The sequence below is a fragment of the Protopterus annectens genome, chromosome 12.part0 (genome assembly GCF_019279795.1).
Source record: "Protopterus annectens isolate FY-2018-M chromosome 12.part0, PAN1.0, whole genome shotgun sequence".
Classification (NCBI taxonomy): domain Eukaryota; kingdom Metazoa; phylum Chordata; order Ceratodontiformes; family Protopteridae; genus Protopterus; species Protopterus annectens.
In genome coordinates this window covers 1,552,678,957-1,552,700,552 of record NC_056746.1, presented here as the reverse complement: position 1 = coordinate 1,552,700,552, position 21,596 = coordinate 1,552,678,957, and the positions used below count along the sequence as shown (strand labels likewise).

The 21,596-nt window shown below is 36.8% G+C and overlaps 1 protein-coding gene across 1 annotated transcript in view; it reads right to left on the bottom strand.

Annotated features, from left to right (window-relative positions):
- LOC122817289 (galectin-3-binding protein-like) overlaps nt 1-21,596 on the bottom strand; it is a 302,267-nt gene that overhangs the window by 261,495 nt on the left and 19,176 nt on the right. The window contains exon 2 of the mRNA XM_044090515.1: nt 2,390-2,447. The gene's annotated coding sequence lies outside the window, so the exon portion shown is untranslated. The remainder of the gene's footprint in view (nt 1-2,389; nt 2,448-21,596) is intronic.

Here is a 21,596-nt window from a genome sequence, read left to right as displayed (position 1 = left end):
AGCAAAACACTTTCTCTTCCTTTCTCCCGGTCTCAGAAGGAGTATCCCTGGGGTTCAATCTCAGAGCCTTACTCTTTATCATATTCATTAATGATCGACATACAACCAGTAAACATTCTACCACTGTGAAGTATGCAGATGACAGCAGTCTTCCTCAAAGCTAAAAGCCTTGTTAACCTTTGAAAGCTAACCCAGGAATCTGCCATCTCCTTTAAATCTAGGATCTCCAGTTCCAACTGTTTCTGAATAAAAAAAAAAAAAAAAAAAAAAAAAAAACTAAAATAATCTTATTTACCCCAAATATCACTCTAACTAAAAAACAATCTCCACACCGAAACTTCCTCAAACAGCCTTAAAAATTAATTAGTTGTCAATAGTAAGCTGCTAGGAATCACTGTTGATGAACAATTAAAATGTGACTACCATGTAAAAGACACAGTTTATAAAATCCTTCAGAAGCTAGGCTCACTGAACAGTATGCCTTCTGCTTCCTAAATCCCTCTGCATTGCTACTGAGCTGATTAGCCTACAAGTCTTACAATCCAACCTCTTCGAGCAATGTTATAATAAAGTTATAAAATTTGTCACCATCTTATCTTAAGAAACACACTACAGCCTCACTATTAATGCTTTCATGGCTGGAACTACCCCGGTACTTAATTACATGTATACTGATTTGGGAAATTAGCACTATTGCATGCTTTAAAAGGGTAGCAAGATCATTTAAACTTGTTTGCTTATAAGTGTATATGGCCAGGCATCTTATGGTCCCTGTGATTCCTTGCCTTATATGTTGTGTTCCTATCTGTGCACACTGCTGTCATGGATAGTCAACCCCCTTGCTGCAACTGGTACAGGGCACTTTAAGTAACTGTATGTCATTATCATAGTTGTCCACACTTCTGTTTCTAAACGTCATTGATTCATAAAACAAAAATTCACATTTTTTAGTTCTGGGTTACATCCTAGCAAACTGCTTGACACTACAGACCCTTTCAGTACTCTAGCACAATTGCAATCATTCTACTGTTGGAGGAGAAATCAAGAACCAAATAGTAAAGCCCCAGAGAATGCTAAGGAGCCAGTAGGACTTAAAGGGGTATGCAAAAAGTTTTAGACAGGTTGTGAAAAGAAAGCATGGAATGCTAAGAGAAAAGATGATAAAATTACTAGAAAAAATGTTTTCAGCAGAGAATTAGAATGTATAATAGTGTTGTGCAATTGCAGAAAGTTGTGTTATATACTGGCAAATAATTTATAAATATGTTACTTTATTATGGTGTTTTAATAAAGTATTAAATACCCATAAAGTTGGGAATTAAGAAAGAACGTAAAGTTACTTTTGCTATAAGGACATTGGAAGCTGAGGCTGCACCATGGTGCTTCCCTTTACTAAACCTTCCGTCGGTTTGTGTAAGTACTTTTTCTGTTGGATTACATGCATAAAGGAGGCTATTCAAATGAATCAGATATCTGTTTGATTTGCAAACTCTGTTAAGGGTAAAAGCAATAGGAAATCATTGCTTTATGAATGGCATATGTAGATGACACTTGATAAACATTAATGAAGAGGATGTGTACCATCCTGTAAGAAAGCAACATTTTTGCCATTTTTCCTTGCAAACAAACTGTGTCACATACAGTCAGAATGCACCAATACACAGTGCAGTATACATACCTACAGTATTATTTCAACTGCACAATCCACTGAACTCACTGTTACACTTCTACACAATATTGTAATTTGTATAGATGGTTGCTTCATTGCATTATTATTTCAGTTGTACAAAGTACAGCGTTGTAAGACAGTAAACAAAATGACACTGCAGTATTTATTGAAATGCACAAAGTACATCATTGTGGGGTGTGTGCAAGTACAAAAGTAAATGCAGTGGTCTACAAAGATTTACAGTGCAATATATTCAATTTTATATTGTCGTGTGACACTCTTTGAGTGGGTAAAGGCTGCCCTGTGTTTCTGTTTTATTTTAGTAATACCTGATATAAATAATAAAATTTGCCTATGGTAAAATTCATTGTTATTTGTTATAAAAAGAAATAAACAACCCTAAATAAATTCAAACACTTTAATAAAACTTTGTTGTAGGTGATTTTGTCCCGCAAAAGAGACCACATCAGAATGAAGTTGTAAAGCATTAAACACACTTTTAGATACAATGCAATACTACTGCAATGCAATACTACAGGCCTTATCATTCGACTCAACATATGATCAGTGCTTCAACTGCTTTCTTTTTAAATAAGTTTTAAAATTCTTATAATCATTTAAACCAGGAAAGTTACAAGCATCCAAACATTGTATTTGTTAATTTACTGTTATCTGTTATCCAGAGCATGCATATGGTTATAAATAAGAAATCAAACTTACTGTTGATATACTTCGTTCTGCTAATCTCTATAGGTTGAGCAGTATGTTGAAGTCAACCCTATAATAGAAATTTTACATTTAGCAGCAATGCGTCTTTCAGCTAAATCATATCCGACTTAAGAAACCATTGGATATGTTACCATTACAATGAAAGATATCACCAACATTTTACAGAAATGGAACACAAAACAAACATAAATGAAGAGATACATGTCAGCATGTGTATTAAAACACAAGGAAACACCATGTTTATCTAGATAATTCATGTATAATAAGTATGAAAAGTGAAGCTGTTGAATATAAAACTATATAGATGTAGCACAAGCAATGATAAGTGTATTGTACGGAAGCACGGCACACATGCATACACATTTAAGTTTAAATAATCTGTTACCATCTTTTACTCATAAGAGTGACTACCTGATATTTTCGTACTCATTTTATTACCTGTTATTTATGTCTACAAACATGCCCTTAAAGATCACCCAGTAAATTCTAGATACCATTTTGCAGTCACAGAGCATTGCAGTTTAAAATCCATCCATCCGCAACCCCTTTTTCTCATTTTTGTATATGGGATCATGATGACACTTCAAGAGTAACAATTATAAAGAGCCAAGGTTTACACTGCCATGTGGCTAGCCCTGTTGCTTCTTCCATAACACACGCACTCACATGCACACTAACACCTATGGCCAATTTCCAGGCTCACACAGTTCTATGCATTTCTGTAACTATATAACTATAAACATGAATAGAATGAGAAGTGAGGTAATAAACAACAAAGCAGATAGACAGAAGCAAATAACTGTATGCATGTCCCAATTATCAATTTATCCATCTCATGAAAAAATGTCATTTCTGTACTGAAGTGGGGCTTTCCTTTCCTGAACTTACTCAATAGGATGACCTACCCAGAAGATCAGTTTACTAGCTGCCATATGGATCTGGTTGATGCTACCTTTTAATGGATACAAGAGAAAAAACACAAGCTTATGGAGAGGAATTGTTTTGGATATGCTGAAGGTTCAGGCCATGTTGTGGTTTGCCTTGCCTTTAGAGCTATATGCAATACAAGGCAAACCCCTACCGAAAGACAATCTTAAAAAGTTACTGTCAAACTTTCTCTGGGAAAGAGATCAATTCAGGGTTAGCTGGGGTATTCTCACTTTCAACTTCTCTTTAGGAGTTTTGGGGGTTCTGTATTTAAACTTTATGCCAAAGCAACAAAAGTGAAGACAGTTTGTCAGCTCATGTGTGAGGGATACAATTCTCTTTGGAAGGATATGCTTGTACATATCTTGGGTGCGCCATTATGAATTCTTGAATTAATAGCCCTAAATGCACCCATAAACTGAATGAGAACCTGATAATTTTCCAGGGGTTGCTCATAGGCTCTAATCCATGACAATTTATTAAGCTCACAGAAGGCATTGTCTCATATTTCTAGGTATTTTGGTGAAACAAGTTTTTTCTTCCTCTAGCCAGAATGTTTTGTAACTACATTGGACTAAATTACTGTGATCAACAATTCTATGATGGTGGAATATTGGCTTCACCCAATTTCCTTGAGACTTCTAAGGTAACATCCACCTATAGGGACTTTATATTTTTTAACTAAGGAGATCAGGAAGTTTAATCTTGATAAAGTAGCAAATAAAAATGATCTGTTGTTTATCAAATGGATTCTTGATGTCCACCTGAATTTTGTAGCAAGTGCTTTTTAGGAAGGGCTATAAAATATCCTTCTGGGTAAGAAATAAGGGGAAGCTAAACATTGAGATTTATGTGGGGAAAAAGAACTGGGGACCTCTATTCCTGTGAAGACCTGGGGGTGTCTGATTGGCACCTAAATACACCCCTCGCACTCTGACTTTTTTTTTTTTGACTGGAAGTACCAGATGAAATATTTTTATATAATAGCAAGGTTAACTATGCTATTCCCTATTGTTCCTTTCAATTGATGTCTAAGAGGAATAGTGGTGGATAAGAACCACATATTTTGAGATTGCCCTTCCCTGCATTTTTAATGCCTCATGGAGTGGCCTCTTGAGTTGTGTGTGTGTGTGTGTGTGTGTGTGTGTGTGTGTGTGTGTGTGTGTGTGTGTGTGTGTGTGTGTGTGTGTGTGTGTAGGGGGGTCCCTTACACCATTATGATTTTTTTATTAGTTGTGGATCAACTCAAAGATTTAACAAGATTCCATTTAGAGGCTCTTAATCCTTTGTTGCTTACTGTCAGGAACTATATTAAGCAGATATGAAATAAGAGGGCTCCCACAGCCCTTCAGGACCTGAGGAGTCTATTGCTTGAACTCTATGGAATTGAGCTGTTCATTTCCAGTGCAGAGACATGCAAACACTTAACTGAAAAATGGGCAGTGTTTGATATATGGTTGAGTTCCTAGATGGAGAGATGTCTAAAGCTGTATTTAACTCAACCCATCCAGAGAAAATTTAAAGGGAGATGCTTCCAATTTTGCTCTCTAGCAGTGTATATGCATCTTCAGAGTGGACAGTATGATTTGCTGCTTCTTTTGCCATTGCATTTCTGAAGTGAATCCAATGGACCATAACATGTAACTCTTTTTTGCCAATTGCCATTATAGTATACACAGTTACTATTAGTTTCTGTTGTGCACTGTGCTTGTAAGTTGGTATTTTTTCTTTTTTATTTAAATAAATTATTTAGAAACAAAAAAATTGGTTTATATATCTTTCATGCAAAATCCAGAAAAGGATTAAAACAGCAACAAAGTGTTTTGTAAGGCAAAAATATAATACGGCCACTAAAGCAACTTATATCTTGAGAGAGACTGAAATGGCAAAACCCCCAGACAGAATATTATCGGTAACCAGACTGTGCTGATGTGCACAGCAAGTGACTCTAGAGACAAAAGCACTGCAGTGTTTGGAAAACATGCATACCTCTCAGCTGTATTGAATTCCTCTGTAAGTACTGGTTGTTTTTTATTAGAGTGCCATGAATTCCCAAGTGGCCCCTTTAATTTCTGAATATCCATTTTTTTTAAAGTTTTTTTAATTTTCAAGTGAATTGTTCTGTGTGTGTGTGTGTGTGTGTGTGTGTGTGTGTGTGTGTGTGTGTGTGTGTGTGTGTGTGTGTGTGTGTGTGTGTGTGTGTTTAAAATGCCCCAGTTAGTTATAACTGGCAGTTATGGTTACTCAGACTCAAACCTGTAGCTTAGGTACAAGAAGCAAGAGTCTAAATTCTCTAACCATACCACCACCTGTGATTCAAGGAGTTAAGTCCATAGTTCTCAACTGTCCAATGTTTCACAGAATGTCTGGAATGTTTGGCTCATACTTTTGGTCTGTTCCTGTTAAAATTTGTGGTTTTCTGGCAAATCAGTGAGAAGTGAATTCACTAAATAATGATAGCTATTTAAGTTTGTCTTCCTATCTTTCATGAAACACATGGTAACACAAAAAATGTTATTATAGCAATTTGCTAAGATTATGCAAGCAATGTTTAAAATGTGTCCCTAATTTTGGGCCTTTGCCCCCCCCCCCCACCACTAAATTGTAGATTTTTTTACAGATTTCTTGTGCTGCATAGTTCTTCAGGGGGAGAGACACTTATTCCAAGTCTGTTTGTGTTGTTAGTAGCACAACAGGTAGTATACTTGCTTTTGATGCAGAAGCCTGTGGGTTCTACTCCCACAGTATGTAGATGGATTACTGATATTGTGCTGTACTTTTAAAGGGGGTGGATGCTGCAGTCCTGAGAATGTCCTCTTTGGCAGAGATACTTAGTAACTATGAACCTGTTATCAGTTTGCCATCCATTCCCTATTTCAATATTACTAGCTTATCATTTTTTTAATGGAACAAAGGCAATTTATTCTTCAAGGACAACAGGCACTTTATTTGTTGATGGAACAATGAAATATATAAAGTTATTTGCTATCAACAACCTCTTCATTAGTTACAGAAGATCTCTTTAATGTGGAATTATTTAGATGACTTTTACTTCTGCAGAGATTGTATATATTTACTGATACTGGTGGATTGTAATGACAGATGATTGAGTAGACTTTTATGATGGAAATGTTCTGAATTGGGCAGTTTTGTCATTATCGGTTCATGCATTTTGTTTCATTGCTTACTGGAAAAATGTTCAAAACAATACATTTAAAATGTGCTCTAGCAAGTGTGCTGTATTATACAAGGAATATAATTTAATACAATGAGGAAGGTGTATCAAAGAACACATGTATGTTTGCATAGTCCTAAATATGTGTGGAAAGGGCCAATGATTAGAAAACAGCCCAAAGGTAATCTTTATCCACCACTGGTATGTATTTTCTTTGAATGTGGGTTTCATTGCTGTTTCAATGAATGTGAGTTTCAAGGGCAGATACATTTTAATGTTAAGTCTATTTGCATTGTGAGACTATATTGCTTTGTTTAGCATATGTTTATTAGTGTTTGTGCTATGAAATGTAAAATAAAAGTTCTTAATGAAATCCAAATAATCATTGTAGAAGTAAAGCATAAAGCAGTATGCACATTAAAGTATTTATAGTAAATGGAGAGAAATAGCCAAGCAATGGGAGATTTGAGTGGCTGAAGGGGGAGGGCTGTGTATGGAGGGGTCCCATTCGACCATGATTTTGGGAGGGGGGGGGGAGTACAGAAAACTCAAGGACAGGCCCGGCTGGCACAAACTCTAGCTATGCCACTGATCACTGGGCAATGCAGAATGACCTTTACAGGTCCTAGCAAACTATAATATTCTTTTGCTAAGATTAGAATATTGCCTACCATTAAATGCCCTATTTTTACCACAAAATCCACATACTGCAAGTCACCAAAAACAAAATCCCATGGTTCATTATTTCACCCTTTCCAGTGAATGTCATTGCTTATATTTTATATTTAAATTTAGCTTGTATTCATTTAGAGACAACATGGAAACTAAACTACTGAGCCCGCCCTTTAATCTTTACCACTAATGAAAAGCATTTTCTAAAATTATCCCTGAATCTTGTAGAAATGTATCTCAGAAATGAGAAAAAGTGAGAATATTTTCATTTTTAAACAAAACAGCGAAAGGCAATGTTAGTTCAGGAGCCTAAATGTAAGTGTTTCAAAGGTAATGTTTTGTATGGATACTTCTGCAATAGATTGCTTAAATATTTTCCATAGAAAATATTGTTTCATAATGATGATTTTTGTAGAAATTATGTTGAATGTATTGCTAGTGTTAGCTAAATCTGTATATTTCTAAGGTATTACAGTTATTTGAATTCAATTAATTGCTACACTTCTCTCCTTTGAAAGAATTGATTGCATTTGCCAATAAGGGCTCAGTCTGTAAATCTACCTATCTGCTGATTTCCTCTGTTTAAAGCCAGCTCATTTATTTTCTGGATATAGAAGGTTGAAGCAGTTAATTTTATTTTTATAAAATTAAAATTGTATTTTAGTTTTGCAGTTTGCACACGTTCAAATATTATAAACAAAACACTATTGTTTTGTGTTTCATTATCATATTTTGTCTGTTCTTCAGTTTGCGTTGAAAAGTTGGTATCCCTTAGCCAAGTTTATTGACATAAAATGTAAGAAATTGGTCTGAGAGGATCCCAGTATTTGTAGGGACTCTCAGGATTTTTGGAATAAGTTGAATGACATTGAGTTCAAAGAAGGGTATGTGTTTATCATGGTTGATGTAAGGGACATATGCTCAGTCATTCCACATAATATTGGTTTGGAATGGTATACTGAGTTTTTATTTCACAAGGGGATGATGCAAATAGAAATTAAATTGTTGGAACATCTGTTGGAAATGGTGTTAAAAATAACTTTATTTTTGAAAAGGAATGTTTTTGCAAGAGAGAAGGAGTTTCTATGGGTGCAGTATGTGGTGGAGCTTATGCCAACATTGTTATGCTGCATGGGAGCATTTGTTTTTATTTAATTCTGCCTTTTATCAATACTGTCAACTATATACATTGTTTTTGGATTACTTGTTTATTCCATGGAAGGATCCCAAATTATTGATTGTGCAGTTTTTGGTTTACTTGAACAGTACCACACAATTTTTGAAATTTCCCCACTCTGAGGATGAGCAAGAAATCTCCTTTTTTAGATATACATTTGAGTAAATATCTGACAAATAGGAGATTTGTCACTAGAATTTTTCAAAAAGAGACATACTCAAATGTTTTTTTACACTTTTCAAGCAACCACCCATTCAAGCAGAAATGAACAGTCGTTAAAGGGCAGTTCATGAGGGCGGCAAGAATGGTGCCAACATTCGAGCTATTTTTAGAAGAATGTGAGATATTGAAAGATATGTTTTTAAAGCGAGGTTAGTCATATGCATTTGTGTATGAGATCATGTTAGAAGTTATTAATAAAAGAGAAAGTGGTCATTTTGAACCCATCTTAAAAGGGTGAAGGGTTTTAGGTTGGCAGTGGAAGTTGATAGCAATGAAACAAATGATGTAAGTAGTGAAGCTAGTACTGAGCTTCTAAGTGTTGAATCTGTAAATCATAACAACTATGTATGCTCCTTTGTTACCATATTTGGAACTAACAGCAAACATATCAGGCATATTATAAAGAAAAATTGGAAATTTTACAGTATGAAAGTGAAATGAGAGACCTAATAGGTGCTGTACCTGTAAATGTGTATCGCAGGAGTAGAAAATTGAAGGGCTTGTTTGAAAGAGCGGTTAAGTATAAGCGGGAAGGGTTTATGAAGAAATGTGGGTGCTGCCCATATTATTTTGTAATAATTCACTGGATTTATACTTGTTATGTATGTCTGGAGGCTTTCTCCCCGGGCCTCCGCTGAAAATCAACCTATATCCAGTCGGACTTTCCCGGTTAACAAATGTAAAATAAAATAAATAAATAAATAAAATTATGCCTATGTTGCAGAGATTGCTGAGACAGTGATTAATAGTTTTATATTTAAACCAGTGGAAAATATTTAGTGTTACTCAGAGAGGGTGGTATATAGCACCCAATGTCTTTTATGTGCAGGTTTTTATATCGATAAAACAAACAGGAAATTAAAAAAGTCGTATTTATGAACATCTTAGAGCAATCAGAAAAAAAATTATGGAACCAATGCCCTTGCTAAGCACTGTATGGATTTTCATGGGCATTCTTTTAAGTTTTTTTGTGCTGGACTCATTGAAGGTTGGTGAAAGGAGTCGAGCATGGTCATTACATCTAGACAGGAAAAAATTGACCTGGCAACTATGTTTAAGGGTCAGCCTTTGGCCAGGTCTCAATGAATGTATTTCTATTAAGTATTCTAAGGTTGAAGACACTGGAAAGATGACCTGATTTATTTTAATATGCATGGAAACATGTAAACTAAATTAAGTTGCTTTGAATAAGGTTTTAAAGTAAACACCTGTTTTTGTATTTATATTTAACATATATGCTACCTATTTCATTTTTTGAGATGTGTTAGAATGAATTTTATAGTTTTTAAAGGTTTTGTAAATATTCGTGGATATTTATTAATATTTATAAATATTCATAAATATGCATGCAGAGATTTGCTCCCACTGGCTGGAATCATAGGGTGTGTGCTATTTCTATGAAGTCATTACTAATTGAAGGTATTTAACATGAGCTGCATTTTTTTAAGCTGTCTGAAGATGTTTCTTATGGTAGAAATGAAAGCACTAATTTTATTTGTGTTTTGATTAAATAAAGTGTGGTCTTCATGGAAAAATGGACTTAGAACATTGGATTTTACATTTTTGTACCTCACTGGAGTAGTCACTTTTCCTGCTTTCTGGTCTGGTTTTCTTCAGTTTGTGGTTTTCTGGCTTATTGGTGGTTTGAAGTCTAAAACTAAAATGCCTATCATTATTTAATGACAATTTATCACTGATTTCCACAAAAAACACACATTTTATGAAAAACACCAACAATTTGAAGCAAAAATCTGGACATTCTGCAAAATTATGGACAGTTGAGAGATCCAACTGAGGCAGTCATGAGTAGGTGAATAGTAAGCTACCAGTATTTTACAAGAGAGAGGAGTTCTGCTTTGCCTGGTGGCTGTCACTGAAGACATGTAACCATATCAGTATTGAGAGTTTGTCACTGTAGGGTCCATAGCGGGATATTCACATGAAAGCAAGACTTTTCTACATTCATGTTTTTGAATACCTTAAATTGTGGAAAAGCTAAGCTTCCCATATAGGGAATGATATACCCTGATCCTGCTGTGCAAGTCTTTCCTCAAGAGGGAACACAGAGGTGAAATAATGAGCTTCTGGCAAGCAAAAGCACAGGAGACACCAGGATGGTATGTGAGAAACCAAAAATGTAAAACCTCAGAAAAGTGCTATTGGTCATACATAAAGCCATGACTGGTTGAGCAGGACAACACAAACAACATAACTTCAGCATGATATGAATGTGTGTACCCCTTTGTCTGGTTCTGCAAAAGGTATACTGCCAAAACATTTTTTTTTGTTACATATTTTGATGAATAAATAAATACACCATCCATTTTTATGCATACCCGGCAGTCCGGTTTTCTGTGGCATTCTTTTTGCATGTCTTGGTTCATCTGGGGTCCATGTCTTATCGAAAACATTTTGTTTTTGCATGGGACTGTGGATAGCAACATCTTATTAAACTCTGTCTTACACAGTAAAAAAAACAACCTAAAAAATCAGATTTTGAAATTCCATTCTCATTTTCAGGCTCATTGATTCATATCATGCTAACATGTCATTGTCTGTGAGTAAGGAATTGCAAATATCATTCATATTTTATTTATTTATTTGTTTGTTTATTTATTGTAAGGACATTCATTTGAAATTGTGTGATCATATGAGTGTCTGTAGCAAAAAGTATATTAAATTTCACTTGCAATACATACTGTAATGACAGTGAGCAAAAGACATATTTTCCCATCAATAATATCAGTGCACATGATGATGTGATGCTATTCAGAATCAGTGGGGATGAGCTTTAAGATAATTGCATTAACATATCTGAGTGCCTTTTGTAAAATACAGCATAGCCTAACATTTATTTGAAGATTTCCTTTATCTATCCTGAAACCTAAAAGAATACACCCAGACAGTTTTTTGTTTTATTTTTATATATATGTACCAAGCCTTTTTCTACTTTATATAACTGTGGTAGTGAAAGTTGATTATCTGCTATTAGTAATAACATTGTGTAAGGCAGCATATACATAATTTTTATAATTTATATCAGGAGATTGTTGCATTCATTCAAGCATATTGCACATTAGATTTGTGTTAAGGCTACCACAAGATATTGTACTGCAGCTGAATCAGCAAAGTATAGCATTACAAGACAGCAGGTCAGATACAGCACAAGGTGACCTAAGCATATGCCTGGAGCCTGGACCTGGCAGGGGGCCTGTAAAAGCTGGCAAAAGAAACATCAGTTGTGCTGTTTCATTTACACCTATGACAGCTCCAATTTAATCTCTTTTGATTGCTCAACTGTAGAGATGAAAAGAGAGATGCCCTAAAACTTTTAATGATCAAAAAAGACCAATGAGCATACAAGCCACCATTCTTTTACAAGCATGTTTGGGAATGGCTGTTACCATGCAGAGCTGTAGACATTGCCATATGCTGTACATGTGGATCTTGTAACTGTGTACTGTTTTGTGTGCAAGTGAGTGTACAAGTATATGCCCATGTGTGTGTGTGTGTGTGCATGTGTGTACAAGTATGTGCTTGTGTATGTATGTGTGTGATCAACCCATTTACAGAACTTTATTTAGCAAACCATTTTGACCTATTCAGGTAGTGTCATTCATTAAAGGCTTGTAGGTTCTTGTTTGTGAACTGCATATCAGTGCAAAACCTGTTCAATTAACTTTTTTAGTGAATTAGACTTGTACCTGCGGTAGCGTTATCGCCTCACAGTAAGACGCTGTCTGGTTCGATTCTCAGCTAGAGCATCTTCTGCGTAGAGACATGCATGAATGGGCGTACCTTAGCTGAAGGTTGTGTGTCAGGGCTGGTAACTCGGCACATAAAAATCAACTACCAATCATTAGCGGACTGGAGTTCCGCTGTGGCGACCCCTAACCGGGAAAAGCCGAAAGACACAACACAACAGTGAATTAGACTTGTCTGCCTCTTCTCTGAAACTGGTTTTGCAGAAAGTTTGATTTTGCTTCATATTTTTGTCACCTTTGAGAAAGCCTTTTCTTTTATTTATTTTTATATTTATTTATTTATTTTGTTGTAAATAGTTGAGGACTTTGGAGTTAGTTAATAATATTAGACAAGAGCATTTTTATAGCTCTTATTGTTCAGAAAATGCAAGTTGATGCCAGTTCTGTTAGTGTTTTAAATTATTAGATTTGTCTGCCAATCATCTGTCACTGACTTTTACAGAACATTTTTGATATTGCGTTATATTCTTGCTGTTTCCGTGTAAAATAATTTTTATTTGTTTTTGCTTATTCTCTGGCAAATTGTTGAGGATTATAGTTAGTCAATAATGTCAGTAATTATGAGTTTCACAGTTCTGCCTATGTTATACTCTATTTTTCTTTTAGCTTTTTAAGTGAATTAGAGTGATTTTTGTAGTCAAATTGAAGGTTTTGATTTCTTTCACCTCCATTTTCCAGTGTCATGATATTGAGTAAGCCACTTAACCAGACAGTACCATAGGTCATTTCCAAAAAGGGACATTTTCAGTGTCTTTATCCAATTAAGAACTAAATAAAGTAATGAAATAATAAAACAATAAATAAATAAATAAATAAATAAATGTTCCTTTTTGGGTGCTTGTGAACCCTCACACACATTATTTGCTTTATCCAGAACTATTTAACAAAGAAGTTGAAAGGTATTCTAACATTACTCGCTGGTAAACTGTTTTGGATTGCATTTACTAAATCATGACAATATCTCAGATACTGAATCTTCAGAAAATACTTGCTAATGCAAAGCTTGTTATTCTTTCAACTTTCTAAGTAAATAAGGGGGGGTGCTTAAAATCTATTCCTTATTTTGGTTCTTTGTGTCTTATTCTGGAACTGAAAATTTGTTGCAACAGAGGGGATTGAAATGGGTTTTGCTCTATTAATCTGGCAACTGTTAATTATTTTGACCTCATATTTATATACTGTTCTTCATAAAATGCGTGTTTTTCTGGTTAAGTGCTGTGGATTACAGTCACTAAATAATAACACACATGAATTTCAGAGTTCATAGCCATCAAAAAATCATTCTAATAGTAAATCTGTTATACTAGCAACATTATAAGTATATAACAGCACTATTTAAATCTGTTCTGATTTTGACTCTTTTGTCTCTGATTCTTGAGCTAAGAGGTTGGAAGGGCATGGGGGTTAATGGGGTGCAGTGTATGGTTCTAATAACAATGAGCTAAGATGGATTTCTAAGTCATTATTTATGTATTTGGTCATTTATTTGATTACACAAAAACATCTGAGGTATACACATTGATACAAGGGGCGGAAATTGATGGTTTGTTTACTCAAAGCTGCAGTGAATTAGGCCTTCTATCCTTGCTCTGCTGTTTTTCAAAAAACTGCTATCAACCAAAGATAATTGTTTATTTTCAACTGTTTTCTTCACCTCTGATTAATTAAAACAATATTTGCTGCATATCTGTTTGTTTAAACTGTGCGGCTGTATTTTACTGCATTTTCAGACTTTCTGCTAATTGAATTCCCCTTACAACTATACTTACTGTTCATCTGCTTGTTCTGTCCATTTTAATTGTTGCTGCACTTGAAAAATGCTAACATAGACTAGGTTCAGGATCTACTCAATTTAGTACTGTTTGTGACCTTTGGAACTTGTATTACAGTTAATCTTTTGTCTGGCGAGGCTTAGCTGTGCCTCACAAGAGGAGGTTAGTTTGGTTTGATCTAGTTAGAGTTACTGCTACAGGGCTTTGTTTAGGTTGTTTTTGATTGGATAATTTGAACTTTGGCTCATTCTTGTATCTCTGCCTTAAATAGCCAGAGTTTGAACCAGTCTGTGTTTGTTTGCTCAAAGCTGTAGTGAGTTAGGCCTTCTGCCCTTGCTCTGCTGTTTTCCAAAAAAACTGCTGTGAGACTACAAAAGATAAGTGCTTATTTTCAACTGTTTTCTGCACTTCTGATTGACTAAAACAATATTTGCTGGATATCTATTGTTTAAACTGTGCAACTGTATTTTAGGCTTATTGAACTGAATCCTTACATCTGTTCTGCTCTCTATCTTCTTTTTGTTTTTCTCACCCACCTGCCCAACTGTTGTTGTGGTCTTAAAGCTTGGTGGCTTTTGAGTTGCCTGCCTCTACTATAAATTTGATATTGGACACTCCTCCCTGTCCCATTGCATCAGCTCATTCTACTGACTGCAGTGAGATAATTTGTGAAGTCCCACCGCTTAGCTTCTTAACCTTGAATTATCTTCAGTTTCCTCCCTTTCTACTTAAAAAATGCACTTTATTCAACTGCTCCTACTGTATTTCTGCCTCTTCCTACTTTATTTTACTGCTTGTACTTAAAAGTGTTCAATTGTATTTAATCTGCTGCATTTATCACTGCTTGTCATTAGTCTGATTAATTTGAGGACAGTATTATACTCAATTGCAGCTTTAATAAAACTGTTTTCTTGCTGTTGTAATTGTGATCTTATGCACTTTGAATTTCTGATGCTCCTGTGTTTTGTAACATAGGATGGATTCAGACTTCCTGAATCTAGACTATTTTTAATCACATGAGCACTAAAACCAGCTCTTCACTGAGATACTGAATGATTTGAGACATCCATTGCTCCTAAATAATTTTAAGTGCCTGTTCTTGCTTTTGCATTGTACTTTTTGTATAGTACTTTTAATTGTATTTGCATTCTACTGTCTGTTTGAATTATCTGAACTGTTTATTTGCCACATTTTACTGTAGATGGTACTAGTTCAGTTGCAGCATAGCGCAGTTCCAGGTTTGCTGTTTCTAGGACTGTTTTTTTAACTTCTGAGCATCAAGTTCAAGTCATCTTTGCTGGAGAAGGGCTCTTCTGCACCCTTGATGGAAGAGAATGCTGTCTTGGTCCCATCTAATTAACAGTAACTGGACCAGAGCTCAGACAGAGTATTTTTATTAGCTAGTTTGAGTTAAAAGGGTTATTTATTGTTTTATTTAAGCCCTCCATTTGTGCCTGTTTGTGTGTAGCACACCATCGCTCACTGCTGCATAGTGGTGGTTACCACTGGTGGTTAAAGACGCAAATATTTTGTCTGTTAAATTTTTCCTTAGCACTTTGCTTGTGGTTCTATAGAGATTGTCCATGGCCCTGCTCTACTGTCAGGTGGAAAACTAAGCCTAGCCTCAGAGATACCAACACACCTCTCACTCACTAGCTTAGACTTAGACATTTGTGCAGTCATGGAGACCTGGTTCAAGGCTGTGGAGAGCACCCAATCCATACTGGGTTACACCTCCTTCCACATGTTCAGACCACAAACTGAAGGCACGAACACTAAAGGAGGTGGATTATCAGTATTCATTAAAGATACATACACCTCCAAATTGGTTAAACAGTACGATTCCCTGATGATAATTCAGATGCAATTAACTGTTGGTAGGACACCTGTTCAGGTCATTGTCAGCTATAGGACTCCTTCCATGAATCAGGACACCCACTCTGCCTATTTGGATCTACTTGAGTCTATCATGATACCATGGTTTAGGGCAACTTTAACTACCCTTCCATTGACTGGGTAACTTATTCATACTCAAACTCACTTGCCCAAAGGTTCCTCAACTTTGTTAACTCCAATGGCCTGGACCAGCTGGTTGACATCCCCACAAGGGGTGCCAACATCCTGGATCTGGTACTTACCAATATGGGGAATCACTGACCACCCCCACTGTGAGGTCTTCTCCCCAGCAGCAACTAAACTAAAAAAACTTCTCCAAAGCAGATTATAACCTCTTACGGGATGGTATAAATAGCTTTACTGCACCTCCCTCCTCAGATGGAACTGGCAATTATGCCTAGTTCTACACAAATGTTTTATTCAAACACCTGCATAAATGCATTGACTTGGCTGTACCTGATAAAACAAGCTCCTCAAGGAAGAGTAAACCTGCCTGGTGGACAACTGCCATTAACAATCTTTACAATAAGAGGAAGAAATTGCTGTCTAGGAGTAAGAGAGAGTGAGCCCTAAACTGGAAACACTCCCTGCTCAGCTTAAACAAGCAAATAAAACTTCTTGTGAAGTCCGCCAGACAAATTACAAATTCAAATTAGCTTCCTCAGTTAAGGGCAGCCATAAGGGATTCTTTATTTACATCCATAACCTAAAAGGATAGGTCCAGATTTCTGCTGAACTGGTAGTTAATGATACCACATATACTGAGCCTGTGGATAACCTGTTAGCTGACAGCTTTTGTGAAAACTTCACTCCCCTGTCCCCACCACACATACACCATGACACCCCATACCACCTATCCTTTACCTTGTATCTCTAAAGAGCAGGTCAACCCCATGACATCCCTACCACCTGTCCTTTACCTTGTATCTCTAAAGAGCAGGTCATAAACACCCTCTCTAAGGCCAAAAACACAGCATCTATGGGACCTAATAAAATCCCAGGTTGAGTCCAACATGGGCTCAAACAAGACTTAGCAACACCAGTGGGTACACTTTTCAGTCATAGTCTAAAATCAACTTCATCCCTACTGAATGGAAAATGGCCACTGTTATCCCCTTGCACAAAGGTGGTGCTTCCACTGACCCCGGGAACTATAGACCTATTAGCCTGACTAGCCTTATCTGTAAGGCCATGGAGTGAATCATCATGGACCTTATCAACAAAGATATAGGTAATCTCCAAACACTTCACCCTACTCAGTTTGGATTTGTCAAAGGGAGATTATGCCTGCTAAACCTGGTGGACTTCTTTGAGACAGTCACCAAGGCCTTGGATGAGGTGAAATCTGTGCATAAAACCTACCTAGACTTAGCCAAGGCATTTAACACTATTCCACACTCAGGCATCATTGGCAAACTCATCCAGCTAGATATCAACCCTTATATTGTTAGATGGGTCACTAACTGGCTCACTGATAGAATCCATATAGTTAAAATAGGGGAATCCACCTCCAACAGCAGACCTGTAACCAGTGGTGTTCCACAGGGATCAGTCCTGGGGACCTCTACTGTTTTTAATCTACTTCTCAGAAGTACAAGCTAAAACTAAAGGTCTGTGGCTGACAAAGTTTGCTGATGACTGCAAACTGGGAGCAGTCTTTGAATCTCCAAACTATGTCAACCTCCTATAAGAGTGTCTTATACAAACAAATGATTGGTGCCAAAGTCACCAGCCTTAAACTCAATGCAAAAGAAATGTATTATTATCCCTTTTGGTAAGTGCAATGTTCTTGCTAACTACCACATCAATAACAACACCCTAAGTGTGCACTCAGTGGTGAGAGACCTGGGCACACAGGTTGACAGCAACCTTAGCTTTGATCACCATGTCTCCACAGCAAGAAGGGCATTCTATATTGTTCATCTCATAAGTAAGAGCATTGCATCCAGAAACAAAGAAGTTATAACCTCTCTGTACTCTTCTCTCATTAGGCCAATAATTGAGTATAACATCCCTTTTGGTATGTACCTTTCCAAGCATCTGCAGCAACTGGGGAGACAACAAAGGTTCCTCACAGAGAAAATTCAAGGTCTTCAGCATCTGTCCTATATGGATTGTCTGAAATCACTGTCACTTTATTCTGCCTCATATAGACTACTCAGAGACAATCTATGCCTTGCATATAGGGCAATCTTTGACTCCGCTTTATTGGAAATGCTGCATATCTGCAAGTCAAATGGTAGAAGGTTTCTCGCTCTAAAGACCTTAACCTGGTATGTGACATTAATAGAACCTGCTGGAGGGACAGATTTGTCTCCCGGATGTTACCACACCTTTGGAACAGACCCACTTCATGTCAAACACAGCACCTCATTGACTTTCTTCAAATACAGTCTGGACAATTGGATGGGTAACCATAAATTTACCACTGGGGTTCCACCTGTGTCCCCCTTGGACAGGGGCAATTGGTGCTGATCATGGAAATAAGGGTAGAACTTGGCTAGGCCTGTAAGAGCCCCGGGGCTATTAGCCTAGTACCTTCCTATGATTCTATGATCCTATGATAACATTTGCACTGTGGGATTATGAGGTTCAAATGTCCTCACTGCATCCTACAACAAAAAGGAAATGAGGAGCTATACTGCTAGATAAATCTGATTTAGTCACACAATTTCTAGAAGCTTTTCAATTTCCAGGTGGTGAGTTAACAGACATTAAAATAAGGCTTGGGGGCAGAATCATGACTATAGATACTGCCTACTGTCATCCAACATTAAAACCAGCTAGAACTAGACAACAGCTACTTCTTTAATCTTTAATCCTAACAGGTGATTTTAATAAACGTATGACCCCCAAATAATTCAATGACCACCAAAACATTCAGACTTGTTTCAGCAGCAAAATTCTTGAAAGGCTGGGTAGAAGAGATGCGTTTTCTTGATTTAGGGTCAAACCCCATCAATGTATCATGTATTTATACACATCACTCCTTGTGATTAAGTTCCTCCTCAAGAACTGATAGAATTTGTATAGATATGGAATTGATAGACTCAGCCCCGGTCTTAGTACACTACCATGTCTATATTCAGACCATGAAACACTCTACTGCCACTTCATAAAAATCCTGCCACCTCCAACATGGGCATGGGCATTCTCCCCTGCTGTACATGAAGACCTACACTTAATCAGTGGGTTTTAAAAATAACACAACATTTTTTAAAAATACATGAAGGTGAAATATCCACTCCACTTTTTTGGGATACATATAAAGTGTTTCTTCACACTTATTTGAGATCATAGGACAATAGTTTGTGGAAACAGTTGCATGTTTTTAACAGTTGAGCTCCGCAGGAAACAGGTAAATTATCTAAAGATTTACAAGATATTTCAGATAAAAAGCAAGATGTATTAAAATAGAATGATGCAAATTGCACATGATAATTTGTATCTTTAATATTATGAAGTATTTCCATGGGTCTAGTCCAGGTTAGCAAAGAAATTTTGCCTGAAGGACTCCTGGCTATTCTTGACTGAGCTTTCCAAGTACAAAGTCACAGGCCAGAACCAAACCCTAATCACCCTGGATGTTTTGCCCCTGTACACAAGCATCCCACATAAGAAAGGCACTGAGTTAGTCAGTAGTTTTTGGAGGAAACACACCAGGTTAGGAAGAAAAAGGATTAAGGGACTTATGGAACCCATGTCCCTGGTGCTTAATAACAACTTTTTGGAGTTCCAAAAGAACATCTACCAACAGACACGAGGAGTAGCCATGCCCATGAGAATGGCCCTAACCTATGCTAACTTAATGCTCAGTCCCTGGGAAGACAAAACACTCACTCACATTAAAGGGCTCAAAAATTTGTCTATACAAAAGATAGACAGACAACATCTTTTTCATCTGAGAGGGCACTCACACAGAACTGGACCTTTTCCTTCAGAAAATAGATTCTAGCAAACAGTTCTTGGCGTTCACCCTGTCTGGCAAGGGCGTGGAGATCCATTTCTTGGATCTTACCATTTCTTTAGACACTAAAAAGAAAACGTTTAGCTCCAACCTGTACAGAAAAGAAACATTCCAAAACAACTACTTTGACTACCAACATCAGCACCCTCCCTGCATGAAAAAGAACATCATTAAGGGACAGTGCATTAGAATTAGCAGGATAACTAGCAATGACCAGGCATTTCTCAAAGAATGTTCTCTCTTAAAACAGTTATTCCTACAGAGGCACTATCCGGACCACATCATAAATTCCCAAATAAAATTTGTAGTCCAAATCAGGGACACCAAGTACCCACCCATTCTTCGAAGCAGGTTCACACCAGCAGGCCCCAAACCCCCAGAAAGCATACCCAAGATTCCCAATCCCCATTTCTGTGGATGCAACCACACTCAGGGAAATCCTTAGCAAACACTGGAGGATCATTGAAAGCACCCCTGACATGGCCCCCTTACTAGGGACAGCACCCTCATTCAACTACAAAAGGTAGTGTGATCTGAAGCACACCTTTGAAATCATGACAAATATTGGGCAGACCCCCTCCGCACCCACAGGCATGAGTCAATGTGGGTACTGCAACTGGTGCAAAAAGGTACTGGCCACAGATATAGTAATCCTGAAAACCCCAAAGCACCAAATCCAAATTCAGTGCCACTGTAACGGTTAATCTACCAATATAGTCTACATAGGTATCTACACACACTGTGAGGCCTATTGCATAGGGAAAACAACAAGGAAACTAAAGGTCAGGATCATGAAACACTTTCAGGCCATAGAATCACAAGATGAGAGAAATGCTCTAGCCAAACATAGCAGGGCCTGGCCCACACACACAGACTACAGATTTGCTGCCATTGAACAGGTATACCTCCTTTTTGGAGATCCCAATCCAATACTGGAAATTAAAGAGTGAAAATGGCAAATCTTGCTTCACACAGACAAAGAGCCAGGGCTTAATGGCCACATTAACATTAAATGTATGCTGAGCTGGATTAGATAGGAGGTGTCAACACAGCACATTCCTTTAAAGTATACACCCACCCCTCCCCAGTTACATTCTCATACAATATAAATGTAAGAAATTACAGTACTTTATTTAAAACCATGCTGATGAAGTTCAAATATGTATAGTCTAATGAATGAAAGTGCTCAATGGAAAAGAAATGGACTGATCACACTTGTAAGTTTTGCTGATTGATAAATTACTTTTAAAGAACTGAACTGCTTGATTTGACAGCACTCCTCTGCTTGCTGCATGTTTAAGAAATAAAGCTGTATTTTGAAAGGAATCCATGTCCTCAGGGTGGTTCTTCCTCATCTGCAGTATTCTTCCTACCTACAGTTTTTATGTATTAATACACACACACACATATATATATATATATATATATATATATATATATATATATATATATATATATATATATGGGTATCATACACTAGATTGAATTTTCACTAATTTGAAATAGTGCATGGAATGCTCACTGCAGCGAAAGTGCACTTAATCGAAAGTGCACTTATGCGAAGTTCAGTACAACGAACGAGTGTTGTACTGACCTTTCGTGCAGTACTCACGGACCTTAGGGTTA